At 42.0% G+C, this 23,327-nt stretch overlaps 1 long non-coding RNA gene across 1 annotated transcript in view; it reads left to right on the forward strand.

Moving 5' to 3' along the window:
* The first annotated feature begins 2,478 nt into the window (after positions 1-2,478).
* The window catches only part of LOC141982349 (uncharacterized), a 72,851-nt gene continuing 52,002 nt past the window's right edge, over positions 2,479-23,327 (forward strand). The window contains exon 1 of the long non-coding RNA XR_012638038.1: positions 2,479-2,840. This is a non-coding gene — a long non-coding RNA (uncharacterized LOC141982349). The remainder of the gene's footprint in view (positions 2,841-23,327) is intronic.

A 23,327-nucleotide genomic window follows, 5' to 3' on the forward strand; every position in this document is an offset into this window, starting at 1 on the left:
AGGGTGGGGAAGGCACTGATAGGGCGGCTGCTGGAGCCAGGGCTGGAGCACCCACAGAATTGGTGCCTATGGGTCTAGGTGATTTTTCCATGCATCTAACAGGCTGAAATACCTTCTGAGAGAGGACTTCTTAGTGTGTGCCCTTTCTTCACTACTGTTTTAGAGGTTGTATGTTTAACTTTTCTGAAATAGTCTGTGAGATTCCCTGAATATTCAGAAGGCCAGATTCTGAACTGGTGTAAAATGGTAAAAATCTAAAGACGTCAATGAAGTGACACCCACTTACACCAGCTAAGAGTCCACCACCACCACCCCCTCGCCACGTTGCAAGTGGTCTGTCTAATTAAAAAAAAGATTTATTTAAGAATAGAGTGAGAATCATATTAAAACAAAATGAATGTTCTGAATAACATATCTAGTTCAACACCCGCATCTAGATAGGTCCCATGAGGTTGAGTTGCAGTGAACAAAAAAGGATTTTGTAGTTCCAGCAATCCTTTCTCACCTCTACTCTCTTAACCATGTAGCTCATCAATCAGACACTTTCTCCTTTAAGTCTCTTGAGTTTTCTGTACCCCCTGCATCCTAATCCTTTATAGTGTATAACCATTTTTAATATTAAAGGTGTGACAAAATTAATTATTATACCAAGCATGTAGGTCTAGGTTATATCAGCATTTCAGCAATGTAGAGTTTGATCTAGTGAATTATCTGGGGGAAGTGAAATAGTCTTTGTTCTCCATAAAATAGCTATTGTTCCCTGTATCTGCTTACATCCCCACTCCCTGTCTAACTCCGGATAGATTTCCCACTTTCCCGTCTCAGAACCTAATATTTCAAATCCCACTTTGATCTTGCCTGAACTTTTGTCAGCGAAAGAGTTGAGGTGACAGGATCTGGGTTTACAAATCAATTGTTCCTGGCTGGAGGCAATAGTTAAAGCCAACCTCAGGCTGTCTTTAAAGGAACAGGATTTACATTTATTGTGTAGCTTCTTCTTACGGGTATTTCTACTCAAAGCACATATCAAATGTTGGACGATTAAATCCAGTGTGCCACAAAAAATGCTCAAATTCCTTTGTAAAAGAGCTCAGGAGTAAGGGCTGTCTGAGTGTTACATCTCTATAGAAAAATCAGAATCATGCTAATTGAATACGGTTGCCTTCAGCAACTTTCACCAGTAATACTCTGCATTCTTCTTTGAACCAATTATTATTGGCTGAAGGACAGGGGGTGTGGGAAATGGTTGATCAAATACATTTATTGAACAAAATATGGCCTCATTTCTCAATTAATCAACTTAACAGTTAGCAGTTGACCAGCTTTTGTATAAAGTGAGAACAAAAAGACAAGCTAATTCTTATTTCCAGCTCTAAAACTATGGGCTCTAAATATAAACAAGAAAATAGGTCCATGAATCAGGGAAATAACTGTACATGTATTTAGGATGGAAAACTAATGTGCAAGAAAAAAATCAAAAGAACTCTTAATGTATAATATTTATTAGTTCTTATCTAAACTTCTTTCTGAAAAGAGTATTACCAAAAGACTCTTATGCCTCCAAGTGTCTACTCAGAAGATGCTCACTGTTCGCTGCTTCCTTCTCAAAGCAAAAAATAAATAAATAAATAAATAAATAAATAAATAGGCCTGGTGCTGTGCTCTCAGTACAGCCCTGTTAATCTCACCCACAGGTAGTATCTGAGAGAAGATGCCTTAGCTTTTGACTCCCACCATTTCCCAAGACTGTTGAGGTAGTCAAAGACTCCTTCCACTACCAGTTGAGCACAGTTTCTGCAAAAACTCTTTGGTCAAACTGTGTAGCTTTGGTGTTCAACTCTAATCGGAGGTCTAGGGCTCTCCCATTTATGAAGAGCTGCAATTAGGATTTGCAGTTGCATTCTTTTGGTGATATCTTTCCATGAGTCTACTGCACATGGCTGCCATCATCCCCAATGATATGCAGCCTCACTCTTTTCCCTTTTGTTGGAAGCTATCTACTGATCAGAGACAGCCACTGCTTTTCCACCCTGGCTAGGAGGCTCATTCTGCCTGCAAAGCTGAGGCAACATCTTGGTGATTAAGAAATTTTTTAAAAAATGGGAAGTGGTAACTGGGAGTCAGAGAGGACTCAGCTAGCTTGGAAGTGGATATATTAGAATAATTGATCTATATGCGAAGATTGCAAACCCCAGAGTATTATAGAAGTATTACCAGAGAAATTCTTCAGCCTCTATTTTGTGCGTCTAAGCTCTATTCTGAATAAGCAGGAGTCACTCCACTCCAAGATGGAAATTGTAGATCTTGAGCATGCTAGGTGCTGAAAAAGGGTGAAAAGTGTTGTTAATTGGCAGAAAGCCCAGGAACGCTAAAATTGCATCTTGACAAAAGGCCAAGTGGATGAAAGGCCAGTTGAGGTAAACAACTAGCTCAAGATGCTGCCTTGGCAAAAAGCCAAGTGTGTGAAAAGGTAGGCAGAATCATAACTCTGAGGTTAACAGCAACTGTGAGCATTTGCAAAGTGTTGACATATATACAAGAATGAGGTAATGTTTAGTAGCAAAACATACCCGACAAAGACCTGGGAGCTGATAGCACTGTATAACAGTCAGATGCTCAGGAGCAGAGTTAGCAATCAGGAGAGGATGGACAAGGAGATTAAAAGACTGCAAGAAAAACTGATGAAAAAGAAGTCAGAAGCTGCTAAGAGACCTGACCGCAGAAGATTGGAGTGGAGGTAAATGACCAGAGCTGACCAAGAAGCAAGCAGAAATAGCAGTAGCAAATAGAAGCGGCAGTCAGATACAGAGATTAAAGAGTAAAACCAAAGTATTTATAAAGTAAGTCTTCTAGTATTTTAATGATAATATAGCATAAATATAGGGTAGGGTAGTGTATAGTGTGTGTGTGTGAATAAGAATGCATAAATTCTGTTTTTAATTGCAATTTACCTATGTACAATTTAGGGCATATTTAAGAATTTCTATCAGCAATCTATAGTGGACTGACCATTTGTTATAGAGCACATTGCTTAGAGTCATTTAAAGTATGTATGCTTAGAGTTATGTATACTGTTGTAGTTTAAAGGTCCTTTAGCTTTCAGTAAGGGATTTGTGAAAGGGACTTATGCCTCATTTAGGATTTTAGATTACATTGCAGTAGGGATTGTTGCTTACATTAATAAAAGATACTTTGTTTTGGAAAGCGTGCTACCTATGTCAATCACTTTATCAGAAGGTATATCCGTGACCTTCAAGGATTTTCTTACCTACTCTGGAGTCCGATACCCCAGGCAGAGCCGATTAAGGGGGAATAGGCAGTTTCTTCTAGGGGTGCCCTAAAGCCTAAATTTCAGGGTAACAGAAATACCTATATTATGACACAGTACTGATTGATCCATGATACAGTCTCATTTGTGTAATGAGCCTAAAGATTGAGCAACTCCTTGGGATTGTGATTTCCCCCCTGCCAAAACCATACAGCTAAGGGTGGCCTAGAATTCCTCCTTACCTGTAAGGGGCTAAAAAGCTCAAATAACCTGGTTGGCACCTGACCAAAAGGACCAATGGGGAAAGAAGATACTTTCAAATCTTGGGGGGAGGGGGAGGACAGCTTTGTTTCTGTGTGTTCTCTTGGGAAGCAGAGAAGCATCAGGTCAGAAAACTTCTCCTATAAACCATCCTAAAAGTCTCTCATCTTACAAAAATTGTAAGTAAAAGCCAGTCAAGGCATGTTAGATTATCTTTTGTTCTGCTTGTGAATTTTTCCTTTGCTGGAGGGAGGTTTATTCCTGTTTATTGAAACTTTGAAACTAAGCCTAGAGGAAGTTCTGCTGTGTTTCTGAATCTTTTGTTACCCTGTAAAGTTATTTTCCATCCTGATTTCACAGAGGTGATTTTTACCTTTTTTTTTTTAAATAACATTCTTCTTTTAAGAACCTGACTGATTTCTCTATTATCCTAAGACCCAGGGGTTTGGGTCTGTGATCACTTTGTAACCAATTGGTTAGGATATTATTCTCAAGCCTCCCCAGGAAAGGGGGTGTAAAGGCTTGGGGGGATATTTTGGGGGAATAGGAACTCCAAGTGGTCCTTTCCCTGATTCTTTGTTAAATCACTTGGTGGTGGCAGCATACCCTCCAAACACAAATAATTTGTGCCTTGGGGAAGTTTTAACCTAAGCTAGTAGAAATAAGCTTAGGGGGTCTTTCATGCAGGTCCCCACATCTGTACCCTAAAGTTCAGAGTGGGGAGGGAACCCTGACACCCCCCATTCTCCGATAGTGAGTCCAGTTTGCTCCCTAAGCATATGCAGAGGTTATGCAGTTCTGCAGCCAGGCTTTCCCAGCCCCAGACTCTTGATGAAATATGCACCTCTGAAAGTATACTTTTTGCTTCTGTCTCTGTGTCTTACATTGGTTGCACATTTGACCCTAGTACCCTCAATCCCTCTGTGTCCCCACACAAAGGCCGCTATATGTCACCAATTTAAGAGTACAATGCAACATATTAGTAAGAATAGATGAAAAATATTAGCAAGTAACTAGTGAGACTGAAAAACCCTGGTCACCCTTGAGGTCAAATCCCTAATGTATCCCCCAATTTAGCCTCCATTTCTGAGCACATTTTTGTCTGTTATTACTAAACAAATGAAGTTGGCACAAGTGATACTGTATGCAAAGTGTATGTGCAAAAGATTGCATATATGCAAAATATATATGCAAAATACAGAGTTTGAACCTTCTAGACAAGTGGTTGGCAGCCTGCGGGCCACATGCAGCTCATCAGGGTATTCCACTGGCGGGCCACCAGACAGTTTGTTTACATCTGCACGGCTGCCCGCAGCTCCCAGTGGCCGCGGTTCACCATTCCCAGCCAATGGGAGCTGCAGGAAGTGGTGCGGTCCACAGGGACATGCTGGCCGCTGCTTCCCGCAGCTCCCATTGGCCGGCAACAGTGAACCACGGCCACTGGGAGCTGCAGGAAGTGGTGTGGTCCACAGGGACATGCTGGCCGCTGCTTCCCGCAGCTCCCATTGGCCGGCAACAGTGAACCATGGCCACTGGGAGCGGGGGAGGCTGTGCAAACATAAACAAACTGTCTGGCGGCCTGCCAGCGGATTACCCTGATGGGCCACAGGTTTCCCACCACTGTTTTAGACTCTCCCTCCCCTCCTCCCCCCACATATTTAGATATAGTATTTTAAAATTGCTGTTCCAACCAATTTAAAATAAATCTTACCCATGCCTGTCCTAGAAATCCTACTATGAAACATCTAAAAGGTGTTCAATAACACTCTAATACAGAAAAATCAAAAGGCAAGAAATAAGGGCACTGTGTTAAAGTTGTTAGTTGAGATTTTTTGAGAGCAAAGAGAATTTAGTCTGAGGCCACTCCAGTTAGCACATGTAAATGGTTGAACTATTACATTGTTATTGGTTGGGTGATTGAGTCACATGGCTGAAAAAAATGGAAGTAGCACCCAAAAACACAGGCAGATGGAAATGCTAAGAAGCTGAATCATGTAACCAGAGGGTTTTAAAATCCAGGGATCGAGGCTTTAATTGATGGAACTGTGTGTGTCTCTTTGTGTGAAAGACAAGTTGAGTACATACAAAAACTGAGAGAGACTCAGGGAGAGAGAGAAAAAAAAGCCAAGCAGAAGTCTGGAGCATGGAGTGTGTGGCAGACTGACTATATCCTGTAATATCCTGAACAAACATTATGGAATTAAGTTAAACCTTATTGAATTATGGTTAATAGCTTTGGAGCACATGGTATTAAAAACATAATTGTGTGTGTGGTGGTGTGTCATTTCATGTACCTTCTCTAGTAAGAAGGGGGGAAGCTAATGAACTTCTTCTGTTGTTATCCTTTGAAGCCACCATCCAGGAAGATATTCATATGCTGGTTCAAACTGTATTCTCCAACAGAGAGACCAACAGAAAAATAAAAGACTTTTGGACAAAAGCCTGAATTTAAAATGACTCAGGTCCTTCTTGCTGATCCAGTTAATGGACAGGACCCCTAGTCTATGGAGAGCCCAAATCCTTAGAGGAAGATATGTAGGACTTAGTCCACTGAGGCCCCATAAGACTGTGTGCTTGTTCTGAGCTGAAGCTATGATGAACTCGTAATGACGAAGAAGCCCCTATGGAAGGGTGATGCCTGATAAGCTTATTAGCATGTGTTCCTAATAATGTTCTTTTAATATTCCTAATAATTTTTTTCACTGTGAAGTTTTTTACCTAAAAATAAAGTAGGCTTGCTTAGAAAGAGCTGTATGGTCACTTATATCTGTGGCAAAAAGAAAAGGAGTACTTGTGGCACCTTAGAGACTAACCAGTTTATTTGAGCATGAGCTTTCGTGAGCTACAGCTCACTTCATCGGATGCATAGCATATCGTGGAAACTGCAGAAGACATTATATACACACAGAGACCATGAAACAAAACTTCCTCCCACCCCACTGTCCTGCTGCTAACAGCTTATCTAAAGTGATCATCAAAGAGGGCCATTTCCAGCACAAATCCAGGTTTTCTCACCCTTCCCCCCCCCACAGACACACATACAAACTCACTCTCCTGCTGGTAATAGCCCATTCCTCTTTGAAACCTCTCTTTATAATGCGCATGATAATCAAGGTGGGTCATTTCCAGCACTAATCCAGGTTTTCTCACCCCCCCCACAACACACACTCCCCTCCAAAAACCACACACACAAACTCACTCTCCTGCTGGCAATAGCTCATCTTACAATGTGCACAGCAATAATCCAAGTTTAACCAGAACGTCTTGGGGGGGGGGGGGGGTTGTAGGAAAAAAAACAAGGGGAGATAGGCTACCTTGCATAATGACTTAGCCACTCCCAGTCTCTATTCAAGCCCAAATTAATAGTATCCAATTTGCAAATGAATTCCAATTCAGCAGTTTCTCGCTGGAGTCTGGATTTGAAGTTTTTTTGCTTTAAGATAGCGACCCTCATGTCTGTGATTGCGTGACCAGAGAGATTGAAGTGTTCTCCGACTGGTTTATGAATGTTATAATTCTTAACATCTGATTTGTGTCCATTTATTCTTTTACGTAGAGACTGTCCAGTTTGACCAATGTACATGGCAGAGGGGCATTGCTGGCACATGATGGCATATATCACATTGGTGGATGTGCAGGTGAACGAGCCTCTGATAGTGTGGCTGATGTTGTTAGGCCCTGTGATGGTGTTCCCTGAATAGATATGTGGGCACAGTTGGCAACGGGCTTTGTTGCAAGGATAGGTTCCTGGGTTAGTGGTTCTGTTGTGTGGTATGTGGTTGTTGGTGAGTATTCGCTTCAGGTTGGGGGGCTGTCTGTAGGCAAGGACTGGCCTTTCTCCCAAGATTTGTGAGAGTGTTGGGTCATCCTTCAGGATAGGTTGTAGATCCTTAATAATGCGTTGGAGGGGTTTTAGTTGGGGGCTGAAGGTGACGGCTAGTGGCGTTCTGTTATTTTCTTTGTTAGTCCTGTCCTGTAGTAGGTGACTTCTGGGAACTCTTCTGGCTCTATCAATCTGTTTCTTCACTTCCGCAGGTGGGTATTGTAGTTGTAAGAATGCTTGATAGAGATCTTGTAGGTGTTTGTCTCTGTCTGAGGGGTTGGAGCAAATGCGGTTGTATCGCAGAGCTTGGCTGTAGACGATGGATCGTGTGGTGTGGTCAGGGTGAAAGCTGGAGGCATGTAGGTAGGAATAGCGGTCAGTAGGTTTCCGGTATAGGGTGGTGTTGATGTGACCATCGTTTATTAGCACTGTAGTGTCCAGGAAGTGGATCTCATGTGTGGACTGGACCAGGCTGAGGTTGATGGTGGGATGGAAATTGTTGAAATCATGGTGGAATTCCTCAAGGGCTTCTTTTCCATGGGTCCAGATGATGAAGATGTCATCAATATAGCGCAAGTAAAGTAGGGGCGTTAGGGGATGAGAGCTGAGGAAGTGTTGTTCTAAATCAGCCATAAAAATGTTGGCATACTGTGGGGCCATGCGGGTACCCATAGCAGTGCCGCTGATCTGAAGGTATACATTGTCCCCAAATGTAAAATAGTTATGGGTAAGGACAAAGTCACAAAGTTCAGCCACCAGGTTAGCCGTGACATTATCTGGGATAGTGTTCTTGATGGCTTGTAGTCCATCTTTGTGTGGAATGTTGGTGTAGAGGGCTTCTACATCCATAGTGGCCAGGATGGTGTTATCAGGAAGATCACCAATGGATTGTAGTTTCCTCAGGAAGTCAGTGGTGTCTCGAAGGTAGCTGGGAGTGCTGGTAGCGTAGGGCCTGAGGAGTGAGTCTACATAGCCGGACAATCCTGCTGTCAGGGTGCCAATGCCTGAGATGATGGGGCGCCCAGGATTTCCAGGTTTATGGATCTTGGGTAGTAGATAGAATATCCCAGGTCGGGGTTCCAGGGTTGTGTCTGTGCGGATTTGATCTTGTGCTTTTTCAGGAAGTTTCTTGAGCAAATGCTGTAGATGCTTTTGGTAACTCTCAGTGGGATCAGAGGGTAATGGCTTGTAGAAAGTGGTGTTGGAGAGCTGCCGAGAAGCCTCTTGTTCATATTCCGACCTATTCATGATGACAACAGCACCTCCTTTGTCAGCCTTTTTGATTATGATGTCAGAGTTGTTTCTGAGGCTGTGGATGGCATTGTGTTCTGCACGGCTGAGGTTATGGGGCAAGTGATGCTGCTTTTCCACAATTTCAGCCCGTGCACGTCGGCGGAAGCACTCTAGTCCAGTCTGCTGTTTCGACCTTCAGGAGGAGTCCACCTAGAATCCTTCTTTTTGTAATGTTGGTAGGCAGGCCTCTGTGGATCATTATGTTGTTCAGAGGTATTTTGGAAATATTCCTTGAGTCGGAGACGTCGAAAATAGGATTCTAGGTCACCACAGAACTGTATCATGTTCGAGGGGGTGGAGGGGCAGAAGGAGAGACCCCGAGATAGGACAGCTGCTTCTGCTGGGCTGAGAGTACAGTTGGATAGGTTAACAATATTGCTGGGTGGGTTGAGGGGACCATTGCTGTGGCCCCTTGTAGCCTGTAGTAGTTTAGAAAGTTTAATGTCCTTTTTCTTTTGTAGAGAAGTAAAGTGTGCGTTGTAAATGGCTTGTCTAGTTTTAGTAAAATCCAGCCACGAGGAAGTTTGTGTGGAAGGTTGGTTTTTTATGAGAGTATCCATTTTTGAGAGCTCATTCTTAATCTTTCCCTGTTTGCTGTAGAGGATGTTGATCAGGTGATTCCGCAGTTTCTTTGAGAGCGTGTGGCACAAGCTGTCAGCATAGTCTGTGTGGTATGTAGATTGTAATCACTCTGTTATCTGTCACTGAAGAGAAAGCAAGGAAGTCTGTTTAGTCAGACGGTTTTGCTGGGAAATATCCAGTGAGGGCAGGGAACTGTGCAGTCATGGAATACCCTTGTCAGAATAGAGAAAGATGCAGTTGCCCACCCAGAAAGACAACAGCTGAGGAGCTGGAAGCTGAGGTGATTGCCCTTGCTGAACCACTGAGTTGGTGCAGTTGCCCTGCTCTGTGACAGTATGGCCCTGGGAGAAGCCAAGAGAGAATTCTGGGTTGGGATGCTGGCTGAGAGAAGCTTGGGTCTATAAGCAAAAAAAACTACTCCTTTTTTTTTCTCTTTTTTTGTGCGTGTGTGATTCTCCTACATTTGGAGAAGTGGGACTTTGTATGTTCCTTTTAAAAATACCTGAGTGTATCAAAGAAAGCACCAGTTTCCATTTCTCCTTCATCAGTTTCTGCTCCCAAATAGAACTTCTGCAGGACCCCAAACTTTGACTAGCTGCTTTGGTCAAAAAGGGACAACAATATTTTAAGATAGGATAACAATTACTGATTGACTGCTAAGAGAGCAAAGGGATCAGTAAAAGAGCTGGCACACTGTAAAGAAGACTGCACTATTGTTCATCAAAGTTTCCTATGACTAAGCAGTTATTTCAAAACAAAACAAAAATCTCTCAGTCCAGCACATTCTGGTGTCTCATCCATCATAGCAGACACTTTTCTGATTTGATTGAAATGTTTTTTTATTTAAACACTGCATTGATCACAGCAGCAGCTTGCTGATGACTGCCTGGACAAGCCTGGTCAAGCAGATATCTTATCCAGTTATGGCAATTATAGTCAAGAAGAGGCCATCCACTTGCAAACCCTATATTGTACAGTGCAGGAAGCATAAATAGTATCAGGGTATCAGTAGATTTTTTTGTGGAAGTTTCTGTCATAGATATAACATATTTTTCTGAATGTTATATAGCTTTTAGCTTGCACTTCCATCTAGTCCAGCAATTTATTATGTATCTGTACTACTAATGTATAATTTAATTTGACTTATAAAACAGATAAAACATTTTGATTTTGTATTTATACTACCTTATACATTTCTTGGGTAAGGGTTAATGGCTTCCTCTATGTACTGGACACCCCTAAGTACATTTTCAGTACTCAATATATAATAGATGATGACAATCTTAAGGAATGATGCAAGTTTGTATTTAATAGGAGGAGGGAATATTTTCTAGAGATGTGTGAATAATTTTAGAAGCTCAGAATTTTAACAAAACTCACAATTATTTAGGTCCATATTCATAGCTTTGTAAGGCCATGAGGTATCCTCATGATTATGTAGCTTGACTCCTACGAACAGGCCATAGATTTCATCCAGTGCATTCTTCATCTAGACCAACAACTGGTAGTTAAACTAGAGCATATCTTTTAGATCTGTATCTCCTTTTGTTTCTCTGAATCTTCACAAGTTGCCAATTGTGTTGAAATTCATCTATGACCCTTTTTAGGTCTCACTCTCTGCTGGGCAGGTGGCTCATCTATCACACAAGTTTGAGAAAGTTGAAGGAAAATATATTCCTAGGTCCACCTTACCTGAGAGACTCCCAACAATGCAAGATTTAAATAAGAACAGCTGGACAGAATTCACCTTGTGGATAAACTGCGGAGCGGGGGGGGGGGTCATCTGGGCCTTGGCTTGGCCACTTTTAAATAGGCAGGGCCCATTGTAACTACAGGCAAACTACAAGCAAACTAGGCAGCTGCCTAGGATGACTAGGGTTGCCCACTTTCTACTCACACAAAACCGAACATCCTTGACTCACTGCCTGCCCCTCCCTTCCTCTGAGGCCCTGCCCCCTGCTCACTCCTTTCACCCTCCCTCTGTCACTCTCTCTCCCCACACTCATTCACTCGCTCATTTTCCCCAGGTTGGCTCAGAGGATTGGGGTGCGGGTGGGGGTGATGGTTCTGATTAGGGATGCAGGCTCCAGGGTGGGGCCAGAAATGAGGATCGCAGGATGTGGAAGGGGGTTCTGGGCTGGGAGGTGGAGCCAAGTGGTTAAGAGTATGGGAGGGGGCTCTGGGCTGAGGCAGGGGGTTGGGGTGTGGGAGGTTGTACAGGATCTGGGCTGGCGGTGTGGGTTCTGGGTTGGGGCCAGAAATGAGGGCTTCAGAGTGCAGGAGGGGGCTCCAGGCTCAGGCTGAGAGGTTCAGAGTGTGGGAAGGGGCTCCTGGCTGGGTCAGGGGGTTGGGGTGAAGGTGTGTGTGTGATGGCTCCAACTGAGGGTGAAGGCTCTGGGGTGCGGCTGGGGATGAGGGGTTTGATGTGTAGGAGGGGGCTCCAGGCTGCTATTGAGGGGTTTGGAGGGCGGGCGGGGGATCAGGGTTGGGGGAGGAGTGGAAGGGTGCGGGGCAGGCTCTGGGTGGCACTTACCTCAGGCAGCTCCTGGAATCAGCAGCATGTCCCCACTCCAGCTCCTGCATGGAGGCACGGCCAGGCAGCTCTGTGTGCTACCCCATCCACAGGTGCCACCTCGCAGCTTCCATTGTCCACGGTTCCCGGCCAATGGGAACTGTGGAGCTGGCGCTTGGGATAGGGGCAGCGTGCAGAGCCCCTGGCTGTCCCTATGCCTAGGAGCCATAGCGGGGACATGCCGCTGCTTCTGGGAGCTGTGCGGAGTGATGGCAGGCAGGGAGCCTGCATTAGTCCCACCGTTCCGCTGACCAGACGTTTAACGGCCCAGTCAGCAGTGCTGACCAGAGCTGCCAGTGTCCCTTTTCAACTGCGCATTCCAGTCGAAAACCAGACACCTGGCAACCCTAAGGATGACAGATTCAGCCAAGGGTGGAAGGGGTGGCCAGGCCAAAGCAGAGAGATTCTGTGACCCCATGCACCAGGTCACAATGCCACTCACTCAAATTTGTCAGTTCCAAACCCACACTTGTGCCATACCCACCGAACCATGAGAAGGCTCGCCATGTCTTCCTGCCTGGAAAGTCTGATGCACCTCCCCAGGATACTGCAATCTCCCAGTGGACAACCCCTTCTCTAGGGCATAGGAGGGGGTTATCTGAAGGTTATTGTATGGAACAAACCTCTGTTCCCCACAGCCCCATTTGATAATTTCTGTCTTGAATGGAATGTCACCAAAGAGAGCAAGATACTTAGGAGCCAGGGGGAAGGAATTTGGCACACAGGTGATATTACTAGGTGTCAGGGAAATGGAAGAATGGGGATGAATAAATGATGAAAGATAACACTGAACACTGAGGAAAGTGAAAGATGTGCAGAAGGTGGAAAAGAGTTAGGGGGAAAAATGAATAGAGGCCAGAAAAGATTCAGGCATATTCAGAGAAGCTTCAGATCTGTATGCAGTGCAGATAATAGTCAGTGGGTGTATTTGAAATGAACCTTTTGAAGTTTGCCCATCATTAACATTTACACAGAAGATCTTCTAGGCACTTAAGATATGTTTAGAAGAAGATGAATCAGAAATTCTAGTCACTGCATTTTAAGGCAGTATATCTATGTTAGTAGTAGGAGCTAATGCATATTTTAGTTTTTTTTTTTATTATGAGATTTTATAACACTTAGGGGTAAATTATCAGCCTTTTTTTTTTTTTTTTTTTTTTGGTCACTAAAGTGTGCCTAAGAGATTAAATGAGTTTTTTATTTCAGTTTTTGTACCTTCCTCATCTAGCAGCTCATTAGAAAGATTGGTGTACATTTCAGCTTGCTGGTTATTCTGCATCTGATTCTGCATCATGTAGTACCTTCCTTTCCTAAACCAAAATACCTTTTAATCTGTGTTAGTTCAAAAACAGGCGCATAAAATGTAAACTGGAAAGTGCATGGGTCCTTCACCTAATGCTTGTCTGTCCTTTTCCTTTCAGCTGGTCTGAGGGCAGCAAGCTGCTCTCAGCTCTCCATTTACAAGTATTTTGTAAATGTAAAGCTATACAGTAATTCTATCTCTCCCTCTCACTCACACCCATGACTTAATACAAAATCATTTTTTTTAATATTACAAAATAATTTTAGAAATTATTCTATGCCCATTACAATCACTATAAACAGAGTAATCAGACAAAGAAACACCATCACAACAAATCCCAGCAGACTAGTAGATATCAGGAAAGTTCTTAAAAAAAAAACCCAAAGCAACCCTAAATAATATATATTGCATATCATGTGGCTCAAATAAATCCTGCAGTAGGCTAATGGTGTAGGGGTAAATCCCATGGCATCTATACAACATATTGAGAATAGTCATACTATGTTAAATCCATAGTAATTGTATATTTTTATTTGGAGATTGTTATTAAACTGTCTGGAAAATACATCATTAGCCTAATGTTAATTAATGATTAGGCAAAACATTAGCCCAGGGGTGACCGGTTTGTCTGCTTATACTGAATATCAAGTTTGTTCCTGCCTCAAGTCTTTCTTGCTTTTAGATTATAAAGAGTTCTTTAACTAAGTCTGAGAAAATTGTTAAGCTTCATTATTACATATTAATGACTTTATTCTACATTTGATCTTTGTACAAAATAATTGGAGGTCTATGTGTAGAATTGTAATGATCTGGGATGGATGTAAATATAGTGAAGGAAGAGTTGGCATTTCATGTTTAAGTGAAGAGAACAAAAAGGAGAAAGGAAAAATGGAGTGAAATAAAATGCAGCAACACAACCATGTTGAGGAGTATTATGTAACTGGCAGGATAATTTTACTGGCTTAGAGGAAGAGAAGCTGAGAATGTAAACAAAGCGGTCTTGATATGGCTATACTGTGGTGCTTGGGACTTTAAGGACTCAGCTTCCCAGAAAGCGATTCAGGGTGGGGCACTGTGAAGCTCTTGTTGTTCTGCACAACCAACTGGAACAAAATACAGAAAAAGCAGGTCTTAGCACTTAGCACTCCTTAAACACTAAGACCCTCCACCTGCCCAGGAGGGTGCACCCCAGGGGACAGAAACACAGGCTGGGAGCTGTTCTTTGGTACCTCGGCCCCCAACCCATGGAAGGTGGAGGGTTTGGGGCTCCACACAGCAGCCTGAGTTCCCTGGGCAGCTTTTACCACAGCCCACCTCTGGCTTCTAGCAGCATGGTCTCAGGGGGAAGAGGAGGAGCAGTGGCAGGGTAACGGAGCAGGTGGGGCTCCTGCATGTGTCCTGCTTTTGCCTTTTGAAAAAGTGGTCACCCTGCTCCCAACTTAGGCCAACTTAGGCAGCTCCCTGTCTAGTGTGCTTCCTTTTATGGATCCTATTCTTAGGCACCTATCTCTCCCTTTGCATTGTATAGGGAGTCTAGGTGCCTAACTCAGGCTTTGTGGATTCTGTTGGGTGGTTAGGTGTCTACAAGGTAGGCATTGAAGCACTCATTGGCTATGTCTCTTTGTGGATTTGGGACTGAGTTATCACTGAACACCGCACAGAGAGCACAGTGGACTGTAGAGTGCAAATAGGAGCCTTCCTGTAGACAGCTAGATTCACAGCAGATTTGAGTTTCAGAGCAAACAAACTAGAGGAGTTCATGCTTAGAAATGGTCAAATATACAGCAAAGAAACTTGTATTCTGTGTTCTGTTTTTAACAATGCAGGTAGCAGTCCTGTGCTATTAGAATATATACTAAATGTATCCACAGCCTTCTGATATTGTATGCTGGTTCAGTTGGCAAGCCTCATTTCATCTCAGTTAAACAAGAGGAACCAGGAAATCCCCTACCAAAGCATAAACAAGTTAAAATTAACCCTGCAGAGTTCCAGGGTCCTCTACCCATGCAGTTTCTTGTGTCATCCCTCTGGAGACAGCACACAAATTGGCTGTAATTCAATCCATAGAGCAGAAGGCAGAAATTTCTTGCCACAAACAAACACAGCCCCAGGACATTTTATTCTCTTCAATACAGGATTTATGGCTCCCTTAAGCCACAGTAGAAATGCTATTAAGGGAGGAAAAAGGCCTGAGAAGATTGTTATATAGACATCTGTACTTGGTGGTGAGCAATTTAGGAATTCAAAAGCTAAGACCTAAATCATTGTTGCCTCTGTGGATGCACTGGTGGCAGGAGACAATATTGCAAGTCCCTTCCTCCTCACACTCCCCTGCAAGAGATAGACACAGTTTCGTAGGCATATATATTTTAAGCCCAGAAGGGACCATTTAGTATGATCATTTAGTCTAACCTCCTGCATAACACAGGCCTTTTAAGACTTCCTTTAATTAATTGCAGCTTCAAGTCCAATAGCTGTAGTTTAACTAGAGCATAACTACAGACTTTGACTACAAGTGTTATGACCTATGGAAATCAAGATGTGCTGCTGAAACAGCCTTCCCCAGAGAAAAGTGTCTGGATATAGTGTGGGAATGGCCAGAGGCTTGCCTTTTCTACATGTGAAGCAAATACCACTGCTTCTTGTTACCCCTCAATATCCTGGAGACAACTTGCTTTGCAGAGGCATGATGTCCATGGGCACTACAACTTGAGTGTTCCATATCCTCATCACCCTATGTAGCTTTGCTTTTAAGAGTAATAATTTGGCCGTAACCTTTAAAATAATTAAGATTAAGATAGACAGATTATTGCTTTCAGATCCAGAAATGGACAGTTTTAAGAGGTCTATCAAAGTAGTTGCATACAGACTCAATCAGTTACAGACTGTCAGTAAGAAACAATCTACTTTTTGGACTGTAAAGTTGCCATCTATGTAATGTGGGAACCTCTTATGTTTTGGCTGTATTTGTATAATAGATGTTTGGATAGTAAAATGCCTCATGGGTACAATGTGTGCCTTAAGAATGGGTACATGATTTTCATCCTCACCATTCCCCTCCTGTGCATATTGGTCTGGGCATGGCCATTTCTCTGTTGGTTTTTATTTATTGTAACCTTGTTCAAAATTTATTAACCATACTGTCCGTTTGTGGCACCCTAGAATTGTAAAGTTTTTTGACATTTAGTGCCACCCATTCACTTTCTGCCTCTTCTGCACAGATCAAGGCAACTCATCATTAGTGTGTTCAGTTATTTATGCTCCTGGACAGAAAAAACAAAACAAAAGAGCATGCAAAGGTATTTTTCACAGTTTACTACATTGTTTGCGTCACAGCCTTAGATACAAATTAATTGAACAGCCCTCATAAAGCATATGGGTATATTTATGGGAAGAGAAATAAATTTTTCACAATATTTGAACTGATTTTTGTGAGTTCACAAAACAAAAATGAAGCCTGCAAAAACATAACAGTGGTTTCCTATTGCTATTTTAATAGGTGGTATTTTAATTAATTACTGTCTTGGAGGTATCTATATTTTTTCCACTATATCAGTCTTGTGTTTCTCCATTTAGTAAACATTTCCCAGTGTTATGAAGGGATCTGAAATTCACATGCCAGATTTTTGTCTTAAAAGATCAATTTCTATTAAATCTTCTCATGCCAATCATTTTGTTTTATGCCTTTCTTATCTTCAACAATTGGTGGAACAACAGTTAGCTACTACTTCAGAGCCAGCAGAGAGCACAAAAACCATTCTTGTTGTTTTTTGCCAGGCAAAAAAATAAATAGTTTCTGTATGTTCTCTGCCAGTGAGCCGGTGTCTTTTAAAAACTGCATTATTTAAAATTCTGACACTTATCATTCTTAAAGTAGGTCAGATATCGTTTTGATCCTGAAAATATTGAGTGTGTCTCTTTAACTGCAATTTTAAAGCTTGATCCTGCAAAAATTTACAAACTTGGGTAATTTCCCTTCAAGGGCTAAATTATTATGTTGCTGTATTTGTGTGATTTGACCGATTAAAGTTACCAGAGTTTTGGGGTTTGTGGGATCAGGCCTCTAAACAAGATTTATACATAATCCAAATTTCAGAGGTTCTATCACCTGTCTATTTGGTTGGTAGGCTGCTGGTTGGCTGAAGGGCTGTATTTTTTAATGAGCGACCAATTTGGGCTAATAGATAAATTACCCTTCAATCACTTAGTAACCAATTAGTTGGCTATACAGAGAAACCATTTTCATTTAGTCTTTTAAGAAAGACAGGCAAGTACCTTGACCCCAAAGTCAATGGTAATAATGTTGGAAAATGTAAAGAGTGAGTGTTGTTTTATTTATTTTATTTTATTTTATTTTATTTACTTGAGTCAGTTTGCTTTTCATTTTTTTCTCCAATGGAAATAGCTTCTTAGGCTTTGATGTTTTCCTGTTAAAGTTATTCTCTCATGAGAGCCCTGGTCTAACTCAGTGAGTAGTTCTCAAATGAAAATTTTACAATTTAACCTTAAACCACTTAGAATTTTAAAATGATGATGGTTCTCTTATTGTTTTCCTTTCCCCTATTTTCATTTCTTGCTTTGGAACAAGCCTTTATTGCCCTCTTGCATTATAGGATAACATAGGCTGCAGACAGATTTTGTTGTGTTGGTTTTTCTGAAGCTGCTTTGTAACATCTTGAGCACTTTCTTTGTCCTTCTTTAGCAAATTACGGTCCTGATCCTGAGAGCTGCTGACTTCCTAAGAAGTTGTATCAGCTTGGCAGTTCTCAAAATCAGGGCTTAATAATATTTTTATCTTTGTTAATTTTGTCATACTTAATGTTCCTGATAGCGTTATGGCAAAGATATACTAAGATTACTTGGTTAGTGGGTGTAGGTCTCATGTGTGTGATCAACAATTTATGGCTATTGAAAATGTAAAGGGAGCCAGTAACAGACAAGTTCTCAAATATGGGTGAGCTCTCAAATTAATGGTCAATCCTATAACTGACCTATCAAACTCAATTCCTGAGCTGTGTGCTGGGTCAATGGCAGGGTCAAGGTTTTCACATCCATGAAAGGCTTGGGTGGGGTTTTTTGCACAAAAAGGGTAAATAGCACACGCAAGTACCCTTCTAACTGCACAATAACATTGTTGTATTTTGCATCAGACTTGTGCAGCATGGATAGCTTTCCGTGGATTTGATGTGTAAGCAGTTGGAAATCAGTGATTTTTTGACTCTGGTTTGCTATGAGATGTTGATCTCATTTGAACTCAGAACACAAAGTGAAATGGGTTGGACTGAATAAAATATTTGTACCATGTCTCTAAAGCAAAACCATTTGATTTCATACTGTTTGAGTCCATAACATCCTAATGCTGTTTGCTGCTACTCTTGCTGCATTGAAGAAGAAAGATGCTGCAGGTGCCATTCCTTTGTAAAAGGAAAGACTTGAGATTTACTTTTAGCCTCCACTGACACAACTGCACCTCCATTCAATATGCCTTATGTTTTTAAATTATTATGGAAGCAGGAGACAAAGTCAAAAGAACCTGCTATGTGACTTTTTGGGTCAGGCACCAGGCCTGGGCATGCTAACACCCCTCCTTCACATGCTTTAATAAAACCAAATGGGAATTACAGCTTGAAGAAGATGCTGCTACAGAAGCTGACCTGTTACTCCCAACATTGTTGTTGCTACTTAACTGTCTTCTTAGCTCTGACTACTGCCTTCTAATATGCTTCCAGCAGCCTTTTGCTTAAAGGAGGAAACAGTATTTAAACAAACAGAGAAGCATTCACTGTCTCCCACCTCCACCCCAACTTGCCTTCCCACAGCAAAATAATGAAAATAAGATTCAGAAATATTTCTCCCGCAATAGAAAATCATACTTATGAATAAGTGTGAATTTTAGGGACCTTAATGATTAACTACAATCTTTTCAATACCATTTCTATGGGGCTTTTTGCTCTGCAGATGCCCTCTGCACTGTGAACTTGAGCACTTCCTGATTGTACATTGTCAGTAAAACTCTGCCTTTGAAATCTTTCTCAGCATGTGGAACTGACCCTTTAACTTCCTACGCCCACCCTCTGCTGTGATGTGTGGCTCTGATTTCAATCGTATTCACTGTCCAAGCCTGCTTTAAGCTGAGAGTGGAAATAGGGGATTTTATATTTAAATAAATATTTTAAAAAATACGACCATTACAGGAAAAAACAAACAAATAAATTGGGTTTTGCTGTTTATATTTTCTAAACAATATATTCTTAAAATCCATTTTTTTAAAGTAAGTGCAAAAATGTAAATGAAGCTTCTAGAGCTCTTTGCCCTTGCAACTTTAATTATCAAGGTAAATATAAAATGTATGTGTAATTACTTTTAGATAAGGCTGTTTTTTTTTAAAATTGTTTTAGAGCACAGTTGATTAATTCAAGTGGTATTTTAGTTGGAGGAAATGGGGGAGGGGGTATTTTTCCTAAGAATGATATATTTAATTTTTTACCAACATTAGAAACAAAAAAATTGTTGCATGGCAGGAGTGCATTAGGGCCAGGAGGAGAAATAGTTGACATTCACAAGTAAATGGGAGAGTGCTTCAAAATACAGGCCCTCTTTCTCTTCAGATAAGCGTCCACACTTTGGTGCTTATCCAAACTATGTAAAGGTAGTATGCAAAAGTAGGTTGGTTATCTCATGAGAACAGATGTTCTCGTGAGATTTCTTTTATTTATTATGTTATTGATTGTTTGAATTATGGTACCAACTAGAGGCCTTAGTTAACATCTAGGGCCCGCGTCTTCTCGGTGCTGTACAAATGTGTCATAAGAAACTGGCCCTGCCCCCAAAAACATAAAAAATCAAAATAGAGTCCGAGAAAGGAAATCATATTAATCCTGATTTTACACATGAGGAATGGAGGCCCAGATGCTCAGAGGTATTTAGATATCTAAATATCTTTGTAGATCTGGGCTACGGAGATTAAGGTTTGGATCCACAAAGGGACTTGGGTGCCTAAATTAGTGCAAAAACAATGGGATCCACAAATCTTGAGCTGGCTGCCTAGGCTCCCTATACAGTGCAGGGAGAGAGAGAGGTGCCTAAGAATGGGATCCACAAAAGCCAGCACACTTGGTGGGGAGCTGCCAATGAGAGGGATATGTTCTAAATCCCACCCCCATCACAAACTTAGGAGCCTAAGTCTGGGCTGCAGGGAGGCACCTATTTCTGTCTCCGATCCACAACCAGTCTTAAAGTCAGGCAGCTTAGGCACCTCAACTGTTTCTTGTGAGAGAAAGTTAAGCTATTCACCTGAAAGGGAACCCCTATTCAAATCCCTTTTCCTCAGGCGGAAGGAGGAATTGAACAGTGTCTCCCACATCCTGGGTGAATACACAGGCTAAAAGTTATAAGGATGTATTTCCTCTGGCATTTCGTGTGATGTTAGGTGTGCTTAGAGCATGGCTACTGGATCAGTCACTGCAGACAAAATAAGCGGAGGTGCACCACTCTCTGGTTTGTGGATCACACTAGGACTTTGGTGGAAGATGGGCGTTTGGACACCTGAAGTTAGGCAGCAGTGTGCATGCCCAGAAGCAGAAACAAAGGCACTTACAGGCAGCAGCAGAGTGGAGGGGTTGTGGATTGTAGTGGTGCTTAAAACTAGGGTTTAGGTGCCTGTGGTCCTTTGTGCATCAGGGCCAGAAAGCCCAGTTCAATGGGTGAAAGTTTAGCTGTTGTATTTACAAAAAGAAAAAGAGTACTTGTGGCACCCTAGAGACTAACAAATTTATTTGAGCATAAGCTTTTGTGAGCTACAGCTCACTTCATCAGATGCCTGAAGTAAGCATGGGACTGCGCTTTTTCTTTGTGTTTGTTCTGGGGAGCTGTGTGGTTTGTTGTATCATTTTTATTCCACTTTTGGAGAATTGTAAAAGTCATTTTAGGCTATATCCGTTTTTTGCAAATACCAGAGTTGTTTTTTCCACTGACTTCAATGCACTTTGGATCAAGTCATGATTCTTGAGTGCTCTGTCCAGTATTGGTTTAAATGTTTCAAGCATTGGTATTTTTGCCACTTCCCTCAGGATGCTGAACCATAGTCTAATTATAGAACTCATTAGTTCTGCATTTGCTTTTTTCAAACCCTTTGGCATTCCTTTTATATCAATAATGCTTGCAACATAATTGCCAGTGGTTCAGTGAGTTTATTAGTTAATTCCCTTAAGACTGTGGGATTCATATCATACTGATCTGCTAATATATATAGGTTCAGATTTTCCAAATATTCCTTTCCTGCTTTTATCAACAGCCATGTTGACAAAATCTTAATTAATTCCTAATTGTCCATACCACTTTTATTTTGATCTATTCATTTATTAATGGATTTACTTTTTTGTTGTTTTTTTCTTTTTTCTGATAGTACTTATTATTTGTATGACTATCGTGCCTGGGAGTCCCAGACATGGACCAGTACTCTGTTGTACAAGACACCATACAAAACACACAACAAGATAACAGTCCCTGCCCAAATGAGCATACGATCTAAGTATAAAATAAGAAACAACAGATGGATATTAGTAGACAGAGGAGTTCAAGTGAATAGTGAGACAATATAGATCAACCAGGGTGCAATCCACACAGGTCCTTTGGCACCTATACCCTGTTTTTAGGCACAACTTGCAAGCTACAAAACTTTCACTCTGCTGCCACCTAACCCTGCAGGTGCCTAAGATCACTCAGTACCTAAATGTTTGCCTCTGGGCACATGCTCTGCTACTTTATTCTAGGCACCTGTTCCCTGCCTAGAGCAGGAGCAATTCACAAACTGGGGAATAGAGGCATTTGGCCACCTAAGTCATGTGCAGGGGCCAAGCCAGTGGGCATGCTCACAGGTTCCTACCAGCCTAAGCATCTCACATGAAGCAGAAAGGTGGAGGAAGGAGGCACACCCTTAGCATCTTTTAGCGTAGTAGTTAGGGTACTCACCAAGGATATGGGAAATACCTTGGTCAACTGCCCCCTCTGTCTGATGAGGAGATGGGATTTGAACAGGGATCTCTCGGGTGTCTGTCCTAACCATTGGGTTATGGAATATTCTGATGTGGGCTTTTTTTTCAATCCCTCCTATAGAAGTTGTTCCACTTCAATTCAATAATTAAATATTAATTGGGCCAGTGAAAGATAATGACTCTAGAATAGCCTAGTGAACTCACCTGAGAGGTGGCAGACCCTTTTCCAAGTATGGAGAACTTGAATCTGGGGTCTCCTATATCCTGGACAAGTAACCTACCCACTAGGATAAATATTACAAAGGAACTCCACCTCTTCTCCCCCCCAAAAAAACTTTTGTAGTGTTAGGTCACCTCTGAGTACACCTACCACATCGAGCTATGCATATGGCTTAGGCAGTCAAATGCCTATCCTTCCCCAGTTTGTGGATCTCTAGCAGAGCTAAGAGCCTCCTTGAAGCCCAGACTAAGGCACCTATTTCTATGACAGGGGTGGGTCTTAGCGCACACCTCTTTGATCAGCATCTCCTGTTGGTTAGCTTAGGCGGCTCCCTGCCTAGTGTACTGGCTTTGTAGATTGCATTCTAAGGCACCGATCTCTCCCTAGTCATTGTGTGTGGAACCTAAGTGCCTATCTCAGGCTTTGTAAGTTTCAGTGTTGTTTCTGTGATTTTCTTGGTGCCTAAAATTTAGTCACTATGATTCTCAGCATTGCAGTTCCTAAGTCCCTGTGTGGACCTGCCCAACAGCCTACCTGTTGTCTATTTTTTTGTAGGTATCGTAGTAAAAGAGATTTTCAAGCAGGTATTTGAAGGGAAATACTGAGGTAGCTTTGTGGATATTTACAGGAAATTGCTCCTGGGGATATGAGGCTGCATGGGACAAAGGATGAAGGTACATACTAAATTTTCAAATAAATGGGAAGTGGCTATATCTGTAAAAACACCCTTCAGATATTTCTTAACTATTTTGGGTATGTCTATGCAGCCCACAGAAGCGAGTCTCCCAGGCCAGAGCTGAGCTAGCAGGGCTCATGCTAACATGCTAAAAACAGCTGGGTAGACAGTGCTCTGGGGTTGTGACTTGGGCTGAAGCTCAGTCACTGAAGCCGAAGGATGGGCTTCGCTACTTGTGCTCCAGCTCAAACTGCAACTTCAAAGTGCTGCCTAGGCAGCTATTTGTAGAGTGAGTTCCACCAGACCGCATCAGTGAACTTGGGCTGGGACGCTTGC

The sequence above is a fragment of the Natator depressus genome, chromosome 1 (assembly GCF_965152275.1).
Source record: "Natator depressus isolate rNatDep1 chromosome 1, rNatDep2.hap1, whole genome shotgun sequence".
NCBI lineage: Eukaryota > Metazoa > Chordata > Testudines > Cheloniidae > Natator > Natator depressus.